Raw genomic sequence first — 20,046 nt, 5'->3', positions numbered from 1 at the left:
TCTAATACCGGATCTCTACCTATATTATATTAGTTTAGGATCCAGGTCATTAACAAACAATGAACCAGGCTATGACCTACTTTACAACTCCAAATTACTATTTTTTTACGCTTTACCCTGATTCTTGTAATGAACATTACTGCTCTCAGTTTGATCACCATTTATATAAAGACCATTACTCACGTCTGTTATACCTACTATAGTTAATAGCTTTTCAAGAACTACTAAATTTCCGAACTTAAATCAACAAATCGCGAGAATCCGTGAGCTAACTTTGTTAGTACTAGCACCAGATTCAACATAGCAAAGCTGATGTATTAATTAAATATGAAGTAGGGAAACTATAGATTATCTGAAATATAGCCCACATGGTTCACATATATAGCATGGTTATATTATTTTATGCAGATTTAATTATGGGTTTTCTTTATTTATATTGTGCCTATACCAATAGTTTATGGCATCACAGTAATTATTTTAAGAAAGTCACTTCATGCATTTCTATCTAATTTTTTTATTTATTTCTATATTTTATTTTGGGGCATACCTAAATCCACACGGTCTAATTCGCGAGAATTATCTAGTCTAAAATAAAGTGCAACATTTTTTTACGTCATAAAAGTTCATGATCTTTTAATAAGTGTTGAACAGATGAAAGTAACGAATTCAACCTACATTATTTTGTATACATACAAACAAAACTAATGAATACTCCAAACGAACCTTAATCTGCATTACAGGGTAGTGAGCAGAGACGAGCATTATTGCTACTTTTTCCATTTTCATTTGGTGAAATTATTATTTTTTTACAGTGATTGTTCAATTTTTGGATTGCTAATTATATTAATTTTATTTTATTAAAAATCATGATTAAGATCAAAAGCGCTGATATTTGACACTTTTTTTACGGATAGTGAATTTTCGCTCCTTTTAAGTGCAAAAATTCGCTTTCCGTGTAACGTAGCAAGCGATTGCTTGCTATTTTAATGAAATAGAAGTTTTTCATTTTCTAACACGTTACTATGCGAGAGTCCTCGCTCGCGCATTCTTTAGCTCTTAGCTCGAGTCGATGACCGTGCGCGCGCGAAATTTAAATAATAAAGCGGGATTAAATGTAATAAATTGCTTCGATCATTTCATATGCTACCTGTGAAATATTCCATCTCTAGTTGTGAGTAAAAGAAAGTTAGAGAGGAAATTGCTACCGCTTGAGGTACACGTTAGCAAAGATAAATTAGGGACGTTTGTTAAAATGTCCAGTTGCTTTATTTGCCGACGCACAGTTAAGGCGAGGCACAGTAACCGTTATCTAAAACACATGAACATAAACCTAACCTAGCGTCTCGTGGCAACAACGGCCGAATAAAACACTGAACACACCCTGCGAGTAGGTAGGTACTAGAACTTTTAATACCTTCCAGATACTGGCTTGAGTGATGAAATATGAAAAAAACTGGCCAAGTGCGAGTCAGATTCGCGCACCGAGGGTTCCGTACCTACTCGAGTATTTTTTTGACATTGTGCACAATAAATCAAAAAGTATTAAGTAAAATCTGTTTTAGAATATAGAGGTAAAATCCTATCATATAATACCCCACGGTATAGTTATCTTACTTTTAAAATTGAAAATACTAATTATTTGTTCATTAACACATTTTAATTTTTTTGTGTGATATAACCACAAATCCACGGTTTTCGGAAATATTCCTTTTACTTTTGCTGTAAGACTTACCTACCTAGGTAGGTACCTGCCAAATTTCATAATTCTAGGTCAACGGGAAGTACCCTATAGATTTTCTTGATAGACACGTCAGACAGACGGACAGACGGACATACAGACAGACGGACTGACAGCCAACGAAGTGATCCTATAAGGGTTCCTTTTGCGGTACGGAACCCTAAAATGAGTTTTATATTTACGTTTGTAACTTTTTATTTACTAATAAATTGTTGCCATGTTTCTAATTGAAACACATATTTTAAATTTTATGCACGTTTTTCAAACAAAGCATCTGTCATGTACTTAAAGACAAGTTAAATTTTATTTATTGTAATAAACTGTTGCCATGTTTCTAATTGAAACGCACGTTTGCACGTTTTTAAAACAAAGCAACCCATTTTATTTCAACAGCAACCCTATTAAATTAAATGATATGTATTCTGAGCAACAAACGATAATAATAATTATGTATATTATTATCTTAAGCGGGATATTATTTCATTATTAGCGTGTATTTTGTATAATTACATTTTGGGAACCCAGAGCTGTAGTTATGAATTGCTTTACAATCTGGATTTAATTATATTACAAAGAGCTACTGGCGGGATGGGGAGGACACTTAATGAGATATTTATCACAATGATTTTATAACTGCACATAACTTATGAGTTATTGAGGCATTAAATAACCATAATGGTTTTTTTGATTAGACTGCAAATGCTGCGAAGCTGGAGCAGAACTGAATATTTACTCTTTTTACGCACTGCATCCGATCCGAATCCAAGAATTTTCGATCCGAAGCAGATAGCCGTACCTAATCTAAATATATAAAAGGAAAAGGTGACTGACTGACTGATCTATCAACGCACAGCTCAAACTATACAATACAATACAATACAATACAAACTTCTTTATTGCGAATATGGGTAAACAGTGAAGATGTTACAAAACAAAAAAGTACAGCCAAATTCTGCCTATCAGCATGCAATATGTTATGATATACCTAACAACGTGTACATAGTCAAACTACTGGACGGATCGGGCTGAAATTTGGCATGCAGATAGCTATTATGACGTAGGCATCCGCTAAGAAAGGATTTTTGAAAATTTAACCCCTAAGATAGTGAAATAGGGGTTTGAAATTTGTGTAGTCCACGCAGACGAAGTCGCGGGCATAAGCTAGTAGCTCATATTGTGTAATGTAAAATGTTAACCTTGTACATGTGAAACGCAAAGAAATAAAAACACTATTTATACGAGGGGTTGCGCACTAGATCCGAATTTCATTTTCCGAAGCTGAGAATAATGTCTCCAATTCGGAGCACTGCTTACGGACCGAAACAACAATAGATACTTGTACTCGTATGAACGCTTGCGCATTGCGGATTTAAACGGAGTTTTCCAGAACTGAATGTTCTTGGATTCGGATCGGATGTATGCGTAGAGCCTAAATACTCTCTGTATGAGTACTTCTAAATATTATGTATGCAAAAAGAAAACATAAACAACGCACTCTAGTTTTGAAACATCTCTATCACATGCACAATCAATTCAATACCGTTTTCGTTTCAATACCCGGGAGTCGTGTGTTATTGGGTATTTCCCAAGAGTTTGATGGTGAGCGGAGTCATTTTCAACGGGCCTTACGACCACTTATGATTAAATCCCAAAAGGAAGAGACACTGGTCTTTACTACCCATTCTCGAGCAAGACATTTTATGAGGGTTGTTTCTTAACTTCCAACCCAAGTATCGATGTTAAACCTTCCACAAGTGACTATAAACGGTAAGTTTCTGAACACTGCGAAAATACCGAATGGATAATGATGCGATAGGTCGAGATGGCACGTCACCCGCGCGATCCCGCACCGGGTTAGCGCGGGGCTGTGCGGGTGTGCGGGGCCCTACCCTGACTGCAATCTCAACCTGTCGCGTAGGTACTATACTTTTGATTTATTTTGCTTTCCAAGTAGATATATTTTAACAATCATCTACCATCGGCCTTCGTCGACGTACGACTAGGTTCCAGAGGCTGACAAGCGACAACGACAGCAGTCGAAAAGGTGCCCCTTCGTCTATAAGACAACTAAGTACCTTTACTTTGAGCTTACGATGCACTTCTATATTGAATCTTTGTAAACTACGCTACGACTGCATAGATAACACACTACAACCTTTTTTCACAAATCGAATACACTACTGAAACTTCCGCAAAACTATGGAAGAATTACTTAGTTGAATTCGTTTTATTTTCAGTATTGAAAGCACTACGAAGAATCTACATAAGGAGAAACTTGTTCTTACTTGAAGTAAAGTTACATAATATGAGTACATAATGTGATTACAACAAAACTTGTGTAGTGAACTTTTATGCTCTAACATTAGAGTGCATAGAATTCAACTATAATAGGTAGAACAACTTCGGAATTTCTAAATGAAACTATTATAATAAAATTTGCCTGTGTTGTGAGCATGATAGTATTTGGGTTGACGACACTATCTTACAAGTAATTTCACTTTCAAGTTCCTAACATCCTGACATTAAGCAAAGTAGAACACTGCCATGACATTAAGAACACAGACCGCGTGTTTGTAAGTGGCTTGTTAGAACAAAACCAGGTAAAAAGATTCGTCTCATAAAATAAATATTAGTTAGTACAATAAGAATATTGTACAAATAAAATTGTTTTACTGTAGATTTATCTCGTAAAATAATTATTAGTTAATATAATAAGAATATTGTACAAATAATATTGTTTTATTGTAGGTTCGTCTCATAAAATAAATATTAGTTAATGTAATAAAATATTGTTTTATTGATTGATATAAACGTTATAAGCTCTTGCGGTAAACCTAGTAAACGAAAAATAAAAGAATAAAAAAAATTACTCTCGTGAGAAGACAAAATACCCTAGTCCTTATTAAGTTACTTAAAATATATTTTGTGAAAAGGCTAACTACAAACAAGTTTAATATCAATAGGCCATCAACAAACGAATGGACGTAAGCTAAAAATGCATAAAATATGAAAATTGTAAAGGGAAACGTATTTTATTGATCCAAAATACGGCGGTAGCGTGGATATTTACTATGCCCATAAGGAATAAGGCAATAAGTCTTTGATAGACAACAATTTCGTACAGGGATATTTTATATGAAAAATATACCAATAAATAAGGATAGAGAAAATTAACATAAAAATATTTATTTTTCTTCTTATCTAACAGCTTTCTTTGACTTCGACCCCTTGATATTTATCCAGTGTAAGTACTTACATTTTATCCCAACTTACCAAATGTTTGAACACAAACTCGATGAATATCCAGGCTTATATTAGAGTTTACATATTTTTTTGGTAACATTTTATTTGTGAGCTGTTAAGGTAGCTAAGCTTTTTGTGATAAAATATCTAAGAACACAAAAATGTGTGTTAAGCAATTAAAAATGGATAAAGTTTATGATAATCTATATACATAAAAGGAAAAGGTGACTGACTGACTGACTGATCATCAACGTACAGCTCAAACTACTGTATAGATCGGGCTTAAATTTGGCATTCGGATTCCTATAATGACGTACGGATCCACTAAGAAAGGACTTTTAAAAATTCAACACATGAGGGGCTAAAATAGGAGTTTGAAATTTGTGCAATTCACGCGGACGAAGTCGCGAGCTTTTGCTACTTAATTATAAATACGAAAGTGTCTGCGTATTTGTTTGTCTTTTACCTTTTCATGGCCCATTCGTTTAACCAATTTAGACAGATAGTACAAAGATAGTTTTCTTCCTAGAAACGGACACAGATAACTTTTTATTCCGGAAACCCAAAGATTCCCCACGGGATTTTTAAAAACATACCTAAGTCTACACGGACAAAGTCACGAGCAACAATACGGTTAACTTAAAAAAAAACTTACTGTTGGATTTAGGTCTAGGAATAAAAATCAGAAGAAGTAAATGTCTTAAAACAATAACATTTCTAGCTTTTCTTATTCGCAATATTATTTCAAAAGTGAAAAATCCAAACTTAGCAGTACAGTAGAAGCATCTGCTAACCAAAAGATTTGAAAGCTTAACTACTATCCTGAAACTACTGCGGATTGGCAAAATCCCAGAGCTACTCGTACCTACTGCTGCGAATGTAGAGATTTTCTTAGAATTTATCGTAATTTGCGCGGAGACACTCTACTTAAGTGAAGGTTTATCAGCCTTTACAGGGTTCCGTACCAGAAGAGTGCCAACGTATATCGTCCATATTACTAAGACTCCGCTGTCAGTCCGTCCGTCTGTCTGTCAGTGGGCTATATCTCGTGCACCGTAATAGGTAGAGAAATCAAATTTTCACAGAATGTGTATTTTCTATTGCCGCTATAACAACAAATAAGAAGAATTTCAAAATGCCTGCCAAGAAAATTTAAAAAATTAGAAAGTGTTATTTCTTGTACGATGGTACGGAACCCTTCGTGTGCGAGTCTGACTCGCACTTGACCAAATTTAAGACAATAATAATAAACGGAAAAATTATTTCGGAAGCCAATGAACCAAAAGCTAAGTTTGCTATAATCCGCTGAAACAAATCAAATGTGTATGGTGCAACATGCAGCATGCGATGTGCACACCCGCCCTCCCACTGCTAAACATGCAGGAAAAGCCAGCCAAGTAAGCAATACGCAACACCACCACACAAATTTTTTGACGCATGTTTTGCCCCGACACCGGATTATCCTCAGGAGATAAAGACCTTACAATCCACAATTGCAACGAACTTTGACATTGCAATTGTGGATTGTAAGGTTTATATCTCCTGAGGATGCTACGGTGTCAGGGCGAAACGTCTCATTGTATATCATAGATTTTTGCAAAATAACGCCTGCTTCTATACAGTATTTTGGAAGCAATATCCTTACACCAGGAACAATAAGTTTAATATTTTAAAATGCACTTTGCAGTTGTGTATTGTGGAGTCAACATCTCCTGAGGATGCTGCCGTGACGGAGTGAAACGTACGTTGAGTGTATTTTATTAGATAGATTGTGTTGTGTGGTGGTAGTACGTGATCCTTACTTTTCCTGCTTTTTAGGATTCCGTACCTCAAAAGGAAAAATAGATCCCTCATCCTCAGGGATAAAGCAGGGATAGCCGCGACTAGTTAGCATCTCTACTCAATAAACTGTACTCTACGTAAAGGTGATTTATGGACGATGTCAATTATGTATTAGCTGTTGAGGTTTGAACTTAAATGAGATTACTGATTAAAGAACGATGAACTTAATCATAAAAGAGCGTCGACTTGCTCGCTCCAGCTATGGCGAGACTACTATTACTACGAATCTTTTAAAAGAGCAACCACCGAGTTTCTTGATAATTCTTCTCGGTAGGAAACGCATTCCGAATCAGTGGTAGATGCATTTGACAATTCAAAAGTTATTTGAACAAAATAACTTCTAAACTGACATACCCCTGCAGATCATTAACATCAAGAAATGAGGGCATCAAATAGGTTATCAGTAACAGAACATAAAAGAAAATACGAGTATATTATTATCACTATAAACGAATTCGTTATGAAGGACCGCCCGCCTGATAGTGGGAAATTCCCCAGCGTAGCATCTCTCATAAAGGTCATTGGGTAAATTGAAGTTATAAGCGCACATAAACGTGATAAAATTGGGATACCACTCATTGTTAAACACATACCAGCATTTATTTATTAAATATATTTATTGTTTTCAGCATTTATCCATTGAAGCCACAATTTATGAGTTTTATTTACCAAATTCATAAAGAAAAGGTGACCATTTTTGTAATTTACTTACTTGATAAAATTTAAAAACATTTATCCCCAAACTACTCGCGACTTTTTCCACGTGGATTTGAAAACTCCCGTGGGGACTTTGGTTTTCGAGGATAAAAAGCCTATGTACTTCCATGGGATGTAGCTAACTGTACCAAATTTCATCAAAATTGGTTTATCTGTTGGGCCATAAAAAGCTAGCAGACAGACAGACGCACTTTCGCATTTATAATATTGGTATGGATAGTACCTATGCATTAAATATGTTGTAGAGTCCATAAGCTTATTATTTCATGATTGTAAACTGTAATACTTAATTTAACCTGCGGAATGCACAATAATAGACAAACCCCTTTCTCGTTATGAAAAACAGGACTTCGACATTAAAGCTAATTCTACCAACAAAAACATAAAAAATATTTCCATTACTGTAGAAAATACACGAGTTTTTTCGTCCGTATTCTAAGGTCTAGGTCGTTAGCAAAGTAAGTAATAAGTAGGCTGTGACCTACTATTTTATCTAGGTTTCTTGTAAAACGAACTGTACCAAGTTGTCCTCGATATAATACCGTTACTATTGTATTCATAGTCCATTTAAATACCACTCCAATAATCCATCTAAAATATTATCTCTACATTATTATCGATATCTAAAACAAGAGTACCTATATATTATATTCCTTTAAAAAGGAGATCAATTTCAAACATCGAAACGTTTTTCAGCAAATTATAATATGCAAATTTAAATTAGTCTATACTTTTATAATTGAAATATTGTATTATACAGTTTTAAAGCTCTTTTCACCTGTTCTCGAAACATTCTCGATGTAATAATACGTATCTAATTATTATTAGCGAGCTATAAATTTTGTAGCGTAAACTGCCAGCTTTTGAATAAAACTTAAAGAAAAAGTAAAAGAGAAATGAAAAGTTCTCCTTTCCGGTTTTAGTTTTAAGATAGAAATAAACGTAATTCGTTCCCTTTGTTTATCTCGCCGATATTACGCAAACTAAGTTTCACGGGTGAATTTCTCGCTAATAAAAACAAATCAGCAATGGAAAGCGGCCTAACGACGCCACGGACGACACTTTAACAAACCATGGCGCTGTTTGTGTGGGACTCTAAAGAATAATTTTGTTAGAAAACTGGTGCCGTAAAAATTGACGCGTACCGTACTCGTTGAATATTCAGCCGTTTTAGCATATACGAATGAAATGGTCCCAATGTCTTATTAATTATTCCACAAACCTGCGCGTAGCGTTAAAGTTATTATTCAACAAAGGAGCACTTTTGAAATTAAAACCTTATCATGAATTCAAAGATTTTGCATAGAATAGTTATTCAAATGTTGTCGTACATTCAGGCTGCAGCTGTTTGTTTAGGTACTGGTTATGTTTATTGATTTACAATATAATATTGTAGTGATTTTAGGTGCTAGGATGATACTTATTATTTTGATGCCGAGACACGGCCCATTATATTACTAAGCACACGTACTAAAACACACAGGTATAAACAATAATATAACATTAATATATATCAATGTAAAAATATACTTAACTAATTACTACACGGTGTTACGACTTGAGTAGATAATGAAATTCCTGTAAAAGCTACCTGCGTAGGGGTTGAACGTCCGTACTTACACGTAGACTTATTAATTATATTATTACCATCGTGCCAAGAAAAAGGCTCAATAAATAACACGTCCCTAATTGAATATTTCTTTGCGAGTAGTATTTTATTTAACCCGGTTTCTTTAGTAATTATTATTATTTGCATGTGGTTGAATTCCAAGATATCTTAAACATCATTTTTTTTAACCTACAATCAAGTTATTTCATCTTATCTTAGTTATCTACTGAATGTGTTGCATGATTGCAAAAATCTAAATATTTATCAACGCCTAACCAAAAATAACGATGGACCTAGAAAGCTGAATTTTAACACAGGAGTTCCATTTATAGTGTACTTAGACAAGGAATGTAGGCCAGATTTATTGAAATTGCCACTGGATAGGGAATACAGAGTATTTATATTTCCGCCGAGCGTAGCCGGAAAAGGTCGCTAGTAGACGTCTAAACAACATTTTTTACCTGCCAATCGATTAATTTCATGTTACCTATTGTCACGGTAATATAATAATACCGTGCTATTGTATTACTCGTAGTTTGAAGATTTTAATTTAGGAAAATTATGATTAATTCAAATCAAACACATTAAAACATTTTTTAAACGAGTAACTTACAGTACAATATTAAATGTGCATAATAAATGCACTATTAATATTCCGTTTTTGGATAAATATAAGGAGGTATTATGTTCATAACATTACCAGCATACAAACGCAATTTCTTTTAGTATCTTCAGTGTTATAATGTGTGACATTGGCAGAGTGTATTGTGATGTGTTTGCACTCGAAACAGCAATTTCTCGAGGAGAATTGAATATATTCCCGCCAGGTCAACATACGTTTGCTTATACCTATCACTCTTTAAAGAAGCACAGTACACATTATAATAAATAATGTACCTATATATTCGTTTATATTTATAAATTCGAAAGTGTTTATTTGTTGGTTTGTCCTTCAATCACGGAATTGCAGTGGAAGAACAAATCAACGTGATTATTTGCATGGATATAGTTAAAGATGAGGAAAGTGACATAGAGGATACGGTTATTCCGAAAAATTAAGGGCTCGTACGGGATTTATAAGAAATTTAAATTCACGCAGTGAGAGTTGCGGGCAGTTATAATAAAAAGTAATATAAAAAGAAATAGAATACATATGGACCATGAAAAATTTGTATCAGAGGTCTGTTTGTATGTTTGTCGCACGTGTTTGCGTATCGTTCGTCCGATTGAGTTGAAACTTTGTATCGTTGTTGATCACGCTTTTGTCAAGTATCATAGGTATACTTTACCATTTTCTTAATTTTATATTTAGTAGAACATAATATTCGTATTATACATATAGTGCGCGAAAGGTCGAGATTTCAATCACAAACAATTAATTACTAAATAATTTAAGGACGGTGGAAAAGTAAAAGATGATGCTAGCTTTTAATATACTTAATTGAACTAGCATCGAAAAGTGTACCTACTTGCTTGTTCGTAATAAATTGGCAGATGAGCAAATATAATAATGTTAATATTTCGCTTTATCGGTAAATACGAAATATGAACTGAAATATTAAATAATGTTTACAATCTGTAGATATTTTTTTTTTAGTTTGAGCCCCTTACCACACAACTAGATACAAGTATAATAAAATAAATACTCGTGATTATAATTACTGATGATGGGATTGAGAGTACCAAATACCTACCTGTATCCAAAGACATAATATCATATCCATACTAATCCATACTAATATTATAAATGTGAAAGTGTGTCTGTCTGTATGTCTGCTAGCTTTTCACGGTCCATCCGTTCAACCGATTTTGATGAAATTTGGTACAGAGATAGCTTACTTCCCGGGGAAGGACATAGGCTACTTACTATTTATCCCGGAAAATCAAAGAGTTCCCACGGAATTTTTAAAAATCTAAATTCACGCGATCGAAGTCGCGGGGGTAATCTAGTATTATTAATGGGAAAGTGTGTCTGTCTGTCTGTTAGCTTTTCACGTCCCAACAGTTTTCCGGCTTTTGATGAAATTTGGTACAGAGTTAATATACATCTCGGGAAAGGACATAAGGCTACTTCTGATCCCGAAAAATCAAGGAATTCCCACGGGATTTTTAAAAAACCCTAAATCCACGTGGTTGAAGTCGTGGGCATCATCGAGTATTTTATAAAGTAAATACTTATTATGTTTCACAAGTATCTAAAAGTGAAGACTTAAAACAACGACACTTGGGTCGTTTTAAATCATTTAGGACGATATTAATTTTGCAGAGCGCTATCTCTTCTACTCTGGTACGTTTTGTATCTTCTGTCTTACTCAGCCCCGAGTACCTACGAATTCCATACGCCATGTAATAGTTATAAACTTAACATGTCATGTAACTATATAAATAGGTAGGAATATTATTACGCTATATACCTAAATGAACCTAATAGTTGTGCTTTTCTATCACAATACGGTATTTGACAACTAGTCAAATCAGTGACTTTTTATCAAACGTCAAAACGCGCGCTTAGTATGTGAGATTCTATGATGTACCGGCGGTGTGTGACGTCACAATCATTTGACGTGTTTTTTTTAGTTTAATCGATAATTTAAAACGGTTATTAGGTAGGCTTAAAACCAACAAAGGAAGTGGATTTTACGTATTTTGGAAGACCCTCTATTTAACAATCACTGAGAAATAATTAATTTTTGATGTAGGCAAATACCCAATTGCTGCATATACGACAGATTATTCCTTGAGAACGACTTGACCGATTTGGCTGTTTCTTTTGTTATGTTCGTAACTGAAAAACTGTTTGTATGAACAAAATTTAAAAAAAAAATCTTCATTAGCAAATTGCACCCGTGCGAAGCCGGGTCGGGTCGCTAGTAATCAAATAAAATAAATGTTTATTTGTTGGTTTATCGACATTTGTATAAAACTAACTTCCACGGTGTATGAGATGAAAATCCTATCCTCTAAAGGCCATCCTTGAGGCTTGAACAATACATGTTTATGAGGGTTGTTTCTCAACTTGCAAAGCTGAATTCCGCTATTAAACCTTTTCTATGTGGATATTTATCGGACCATCACATCACACTAATAATGGCGAAAGTTTGTATGTGTGTGTGTGTGTGTGTATGTTTGTTACTCCTTCACGCAAAAACTACTGGGCGGATTTGGCTGAAATTTGGAATGAAGATAGATTATACCCTGGATTAACACATAAGCTACTGTTTATCCCGGAAAATCAAAGAGTTCCCGCGGGATTTTGAAAAACGTAAATCCACGCGGACGAAGTCGCGGGCATCAGCTAGTATTGAATATATTGAATATTTTGGATCATTTATTCTAAATAATTTTAAATGTGTTAGTTCAACTTCGCAGCCAAATAATTGATTTCAAAAGATTCTGCTTTGTATTAGGTATTTTTATTATATCTAGTTGCCAGAAATGTGCGAAATCTAGGAATTGTATACAATTAAAGACCAATTTACTAAATTTATATAAATATTTTGCCAAAGGATTTTTATTTTATATAATATTTCCTAGGATACAATTCCTAGGCATTGTATATAATTCCTAAATCATCATCAGCATGATCAACCCATCACCAGCTCACTACAGAGTACGGGTCTCCTCTCAGAGTGAGAAGTGGGTGAGTGAGTGAGGTTTTGGCCATAGTCTACCACGCTGGCCATGTGCGGATTGGTAGACTTCACACACCTTTGAGAACATTATGGGGAACTCTCAGGCATGCACGTTTCCTCACGATTATTTCCTTCACCGTTAAAGCAAGTGATATTTAATTAATTAAAACGCACATAACTCCGAAAAGTAAGAGAGGTGCATGCCCGGGATCGAATCCCCGACCTCCGATTAGAAGGCAGACGTCCTAACCACTAGGCTATCACAGCTTAGTCCTAAATACTCTTAGGAATCAACTTCATACCACAGAATAATTAATGAATGAATTTAAAAACCAGATAAACTGAAAATCTTGATGATCACCATAACTATGATCATCAGCAGTCTCACTTTATCTGTGTTATTACAACATAGCCCATATCCCTGTCGAAAGGAAAACAATTTCCTCCAATTTTTTTAATTTAGAGCCTCAATAGCTCAACCGGTAAATGAGTGGACTGAAAAGCGAAAGGTCGATGGTTCAAACCCCGCCCGTTGCACTATTGTCGTACCTACTCCTAGCACAATCCTGACGCTTAGTTGGAGAGGAAAGAGGAATATTAGTCATTTTAACATGGCTTATATTTTTTTAAAAAATTCATGAATTTCATATTCAATGAAGAATATTTCGTAGGAAAATGGATTCAATGGATATAAAAGGGATAATCTGTAGGTATTTCTGTTTATTGGTTCAAAGGAAAATAAAAACTCATCTGACAAAAACGAGATTCCAATTCCGTATTAAAATAATAAATAAATAGGCCGTAACACGATGATAACAAATTTTACCACAAAAATGAACTACAAAAAAAAAAAGCCCACATTACTTTTTTTACGCCCATTCAAGGATGGATTGAACTGTAAATAGCGCTCATTTGGCTACCTTCCAAGAAATTCGTGAAAAAGAATATTGCCCTATACTTATAGACTCAAGTAGGTATTAATAATATACACTTAAAAAACCAAAATAAAAGCTATGATTGACTAGGTAGGTACAGAGTCTCATTTAAATACACTTAACTGGACCGTAAATGATACTAACTTAATATCAATTTAATGTCTTAGGATCATTAAGTGGTACTCAGAGTCGCTAATCGTTACTTAAGATTGAGTTAAAACGAGACAGATTTATGGGAGAGATATAGCTCAGTCTCATTTTAACTAAACTTAAGTAACGATTAAGCGACTCTGAGTACGGCTGCTGACTTATTATAGTAGAGTACACGGCCTAGGGTTCTTGATTATTCATTCTTAATAATAATTTCATACCAATCCATAGAAATACTAAACTTACATGAAATATACGAGATAACAATCTGTATAATATATAAAACTCATTAATTAGTATAAAACAATAACAAAGTAGATACTAACAGGTGAAACTTAGCAAAGAGAAATAAAGGGTATGTATTTTATTGGGCTAAACAGAAACAACAGAACTAACTCTTAACAACTACTGTTACTTTACGATAATAAATCAATAACCATATAACGTATAGCAGTTCAATCATAAAACTAACCTGAATGATAGTGTGCTTTTTAAAACCCTTTTAACACACCTTATATCTAATTGCTACATAATTTTCAGATCTAAAGTAGGTGTTGCTTAAAAAAGCTCTTACACCACCCGCAATCGGTACAAGCTTCTACGACATTTCAAGTAGAAGGCTCAAAATCTTAACTGCTACTATACTCCACTGCGAATTGGCATGCTTCCAGGATTCTTCTTACGTAAATAATATACAGATTTCTTTAAGATTTAGTGTTAAGTGCATATTTAAAATAGTTTTCCAGGAAACTGTAATAGTCTTATGCAAAAATTTGGACAGGATCTAAGGCAGATGAGAAATATGTATTATGTCACTACGTCGTATTTTGATGCCTTATAACGTCAATAATGATCTCTACACTTGCGACCAATCCAATCGACGCAAAATATGCTACGCGCATACGCCAAGTATAGTAACGGCTAAAGATGCGGGAGGGTCTCGAGCCTCCCGTCGCTAATATTTGGACGGTTGACGCGATCCAACCTTACCTAGAGCAATGGTTCAAAAGACGGGATGGGATGCTGACAAATGAAATATATAGTATACCTAACCTCTGAATTAACAGTATAAAATATATATTGCAGCTACGGAGTTTCACTAAAACTTTGTTATAATTACAAGAATGTTCAGAGTTACTGATTATAATAACTACTCTAGAAATGCAGAGAAGGAACAGAATGTACAGGTAGGTACAAAACGCGAAGCTACATGAATACAGATACTGTAGGGTTAGTATGAGATTTTTCCAACCTAACCCAGGTCAACAGAATTCGAACAACGAAACAATAGCCTCATAGTAAAACAAACCTACATTAGATTAGATTTAAAGTCAAGAGTTCAGTAATTTTTTTTAATTTTGTAAGGTATAGATAGATCCGTTTTACTAAGTTTCGACCATAGAATAAAACTTTACCAACGTTGGTACGAGTAAGATGTAAAATGTTATAGGTACTAAACCTTCTGGAAGGTAAATACAATAATGTCGAAAGGGTATTTAATTACTTTCAAAGTCTCGTAGCGGTGGGTGGGTAAATAGTTTAGTTAGTGCGGGCAAATTTGATAAACAAAGCTGAAAGCAGTTCCAGCAAGTACATGATGTTCCAGGAAGAATACAGCATGCAAGTAGAATATATAATATAATAGCATCATTAGTCATTTACACTAACAGAAATGCCTAAGTGCGTTTGTTTATTGAAATAATCCTGCATTTACTTCTCAACGGAGCAAAGGATCGACGTGATTTTTGCATTGATAAATAGTCAAAGACCTCTAAAACGACAGGCTACTTTAAAAAAAACCGGCCAAGTGCGAGTCAGGCTCGCGCAATGAGGGTTCCGTACTACAGTCGTATTTTTTCGACATTTTGCACGATAACTCAAAAACTATGATGCATAAAAATAAATAAAAACCTGTTTAAGAATGTACAGTTGAAGACCTTTCATATGATACCCCACTTGATATAGTCACTCACTTCGAAAGTTAAAAATACTAATTATTAGTTCAAGACCACAATTTTTTTTTTTGTGTGATCTAACCCTAAATTCACGGTTTTCAGATTTTTCCCCAAATGTCAGCTATAAGATCTACCTACCTGCCAAATTTCATGATTCTAGGTCAACGGGAAGTACCCTGTAGGTTTCTTGACAGACAGACAGACAGACAGACAGACAGACAGACAGACAGACAGACAACAAAGTGATCCTATAAGACTTCCGTTTTTCCTTTTGAGGTACGGAACCCTAAAAAACCTAAATCCACGCGGACTAAGTCCTGGGCAGTAGGCATCAACTAGCTAATAATCAACAACATAATAATATGTCGTTAAACCATGAAATAAGCTTAAAATTGTTAGGTATTTATACCTATCTGGAATTTATTAAATTCGTTCAAATCTAAGTCATTTGAAAAGACTCAATGCATTTTCAACATTTATTAGGTGTGTTTGGTCGCCTTTCTTAAAAATACTTTCTATTAGACATTATTTTTGAGTCACAAAAGTCTTAGCAAATATCAATTTGAATACAACTTAAAAAAAGCAATATCTAAATAATAATCAAACGAGGTCACTAGTGAACAATGAAAATAGCAATAGTAAACAAAACAAAATGATTATTTTAACACAAAAGCGAAACTCGGGCTGTCTTTATGCTAGAATAGGCTTTTTATTTTGACATTTGGTCGACAGTCATTATTATAAAGTCTTTTCACTATTTACTGTTATAGACACTATATTCTATAGATACATTATTGTTTAACGCCATGCAAGTTGTTTCATTTTCGTGCACAGTGCAGCACAAGCACCGTTAAAATCCGCTCTACTTTACACAAACATAAAGCGTTGACATTTCATACCAAACTTTTCAAATACTGGCACAAATATGTCTATGTACAAAAGAAAGACCGAAAACAAACGCTATCGTACTGCATTTTTTAACAGTAGGTACTTTAGTTTAGTTTAATATTCTTTATTGTACACCAAAAAGAAAAGACACAAAAAAGAAACATGTAAAAGAAGAACATACAATTAGCGGCCTTATCGCTGTGAAGCGATCTCTACCAGGCAACTAGGTTGAAGAGGACTTAAAGGCTAGTGAAACTGAGTTTAAGGTGTACGTAAGTTTTTAAGGAACATAAAGATAATAATTATAATATAAGTAATACTTTCATAAAATTTTAAATATATACTGAAATATTCCAGCAGAATTTTATGTTTATGTCTGTATTATTGAATGTTAAGATATTCCTTGTAGTGAAAAAACAACCTAGTTCCAAAATTATGTTAACATTTTTAGATCCTATATTATATAGATCTATAGAAAAATGAAAATATAATAATACTTTTGCAAGAAATTAGCACATCCTTGAAATAGTCGACGTGTTACACATACCTAATAACATCTATCAAGACGTATTCCCACACCAACACTAAAAGCAAACCACTTAATACCACATTTTTCATTGTAGCAACGTAATAAATACGGTATATTCGACATGAGGGATTTTCCCACTTGACTTAACATTTATATGAGGTCAAGGCTCGACTGTTCCAAATTTAAGAGCATTACGGGTCAACACTGAATAAAGCCAAAAATAAATAGGTGTCCAGCGTCAAATTTAATGCTACATAAATAATATTTTCATTATTGAAACTACTTCGTAAAGGACAGAAATCCTTTGTGGGGCTGAGTATTTGCTTTATAATATACATAGTTCCGAAAAACTTTTTAGATTTGCTATTACACAAATTGAAACATTGTGTAAAAACACACTTATTAAGTCAGGGCTATTAAACAAATGATGAATGCGTTAATGACAAAGTCGCGTGGAAGCAACTGGCTGAGCTTTCAGTTGCACACAAAATAGTGTAGTGAATTTTTTGACAAACATTAATAATTTTGTAACTTTTATGGTTTAAAAGGGTAACTGCTGAGTTTGTTGCTGGCTCATCTCTAGAATCTGCTTTCTGAACCGGTGGCAGAGTCGCAGACGTAGCATAAAAGACACTAGTTAGCCTACATGAAATAAAGCAATTTTGATTTTAATTTAGACGTCACCGGTCTCTAAAATCAAACCTCTCACAATTGGAACCGCTTGATCTAATTAAACTTAGACTCCCTGAGTTTAATCACAATCAGTAAGAGAAGTAAAACAATTGAGGTAAAACTAGATAGACACGCTCTTTCGAAATGATAATATTTATTAAACCTCCAAATGTGGTCCTACACAATTAGGGTTTCAACGTAATTTTAGATTTGTTATGACAGGCGCTGTTAGCACCAGAGGTAAAATTTTAGTAATCGTGGAAATTTTGTTATGTTGGTACCCTACGTCAGAGTAAAATCATCCGCGAATTTAGGGACGTGAATTTATTAACCTCTCAAAGACTGTAAGGAATATGAGCATTAAAGCATTAAACTGTTTAATGATGAAAAGGAAAATTTGATTCTACTGTAATCGGATACTGCAGTCAATTAATTACCTAAATGTTCAGTTTAAATTTCCTTTATATACCAAAAATATTTCACCTTGATTAGGTACATTCGAGAAAATAAGCCTAAAAGGTAATTTAGTTACTACCCATACCTATTCTTATAAATGCGAAAGTGTGTTTGTTTGTTCTTATATCACACCGCAACAGAGCAGAGATTGACCTAATTTTTTTATACATATGGATATAGTTGTACAGGTACCTGTCGAGTGACATAAGCTTTGTTTTATCCCGGAAAATCAAAGGATTCCCACGGGATTTTTGAAAATCTAAATCCATGCGAACGAGGTCACGAGCATCAGCTAGTAAAAAGAAAATCTTTAACAAAAACAATTAAATATGCAAATATGAATCATTACAGTAGAAAACCTCAATCAAAGCAAAAATATACTTACCGTTTAAATGAATAAAAGAAGTACTGAGATCGCATTTCTCATTTCATCAGTCCCTTGTTAACAATAATTATCAGGAGACTGATGAAATGAGAAATGAGATCTGAGGTTTTGTACTTATCGTAAAATAAACTCTTCATTTGGATCGAAAAGCTATTGAGAGTACAGTTTTCAGAAAATTTCTATTTAAACTCGTATACCGACAATTATTGTTAATATTTCTTTATTTTCAGGTACAATAAAGATGTTTATCTGAAATATTGTTTTCAGTTATCACCATTTTAAACTTTAGGGTTTTGGAATGATGAAAGTAAAATGCTTACAACACTGCTCATAAATTAATTCCTTGCTGTTACAGAAAATGAAAGCCATTTAGGCTTTCATGTTCTGCTAGTCTCCAGGATGAAAAATTATTTATCATCATCGTCGCCATCCGCTATTGAATGTTCATTGCTGGACAAAGGTCTCTTGTAGGGACTTCTACACGCCCGCCACGGTCTTACGCCACCTGGATCCAGCGGTAAATCTATCATACGGTATTTTATTTTTAAAGCACGGAGATCTCTACACAATATGAATTCGAGTATCTATCATATTATTATAATGTACTCGTTTAAGTTTTAGACACTAGATACTAACAACTAAAGTGACAAATCAAACTCTTTTAAATAAGGTCGTCAATATTCAGAAACCGTATTTGAGTTTGCCTATACGTGATCCTTATATCGATTACTTGGACACATACATCGGTGGCCCGAGATTGAGTTATTGTCTCATCTGGAGACTGCGGCGGATGCTGTGTCGCCAATCTGTCTGGGACCCAGGTGCCGGCCTTACACGATGACACAGTTTACAAGATATTGCTTGCGATTGACTATTTATTATATCATGAGTCTGTGCGAATGCTTATCAATTTATTTGAATGATGTGGTTTCGAGAAGGGTTTTAAGTATCATGATATTTTCTAAGGTATAACTTGTAGCTAAGTTGCATCACAACATTTCAAAATTATAACATGTTTCTGTAATTTTTGTAGAAATACAAATTTTACGGCTGAGATGCTTTCTATGTATTTAATACATTTTATATTTAATTGATAATTGCTGTTTTAACTAAATTATTTTATTAATGAAAAAACATTTCTTATGCAACGAAAATGCACTGCACGACGATGCTCTTCCTAACTTAACATTTGTACTACAAAAACCATTTTAAAGATCGCCTTACTTATCCCTAACACCTATTTTGTAGGATAGAACAAGCTTTATTTTATTACGCATTGCTTTATTAACCTAAAA

General features: G+C 34.1%; 1 protein-coding gene across 7 annotated transcripts in view; it reads right to left on the bottom strand.

Annotated features, from left to right (window-relative positions):
- The window catches only part of CadN (neural cadherin), a 452,548-nt gene that overhangs the window by 101,512 nt on the left and 330,990 nt on the right, over positions 1 to 20,046 (bottom strand). The gene's annotated exons all lie outside the window — the stretch shown is intronic.

Source organism: Maniola hyperantus, chromosome 1 (assembly GCF_902806685.2).
Source record: "Maniola hyperantus chromosome 1, iAphHyp1.2, whole genome shotgun sequence".
NCBI lineage: Eukaryota > Metazoa > Arthropoda > Insecta > Lepidoptera > Nymphalidae > Maniola > Maniola hyperantus.
The sequence above is the reverse complement of the archived record's forward strand: the minus strand, read 5'-3'. Positions and strand labels throughout refer to the sequence as shown.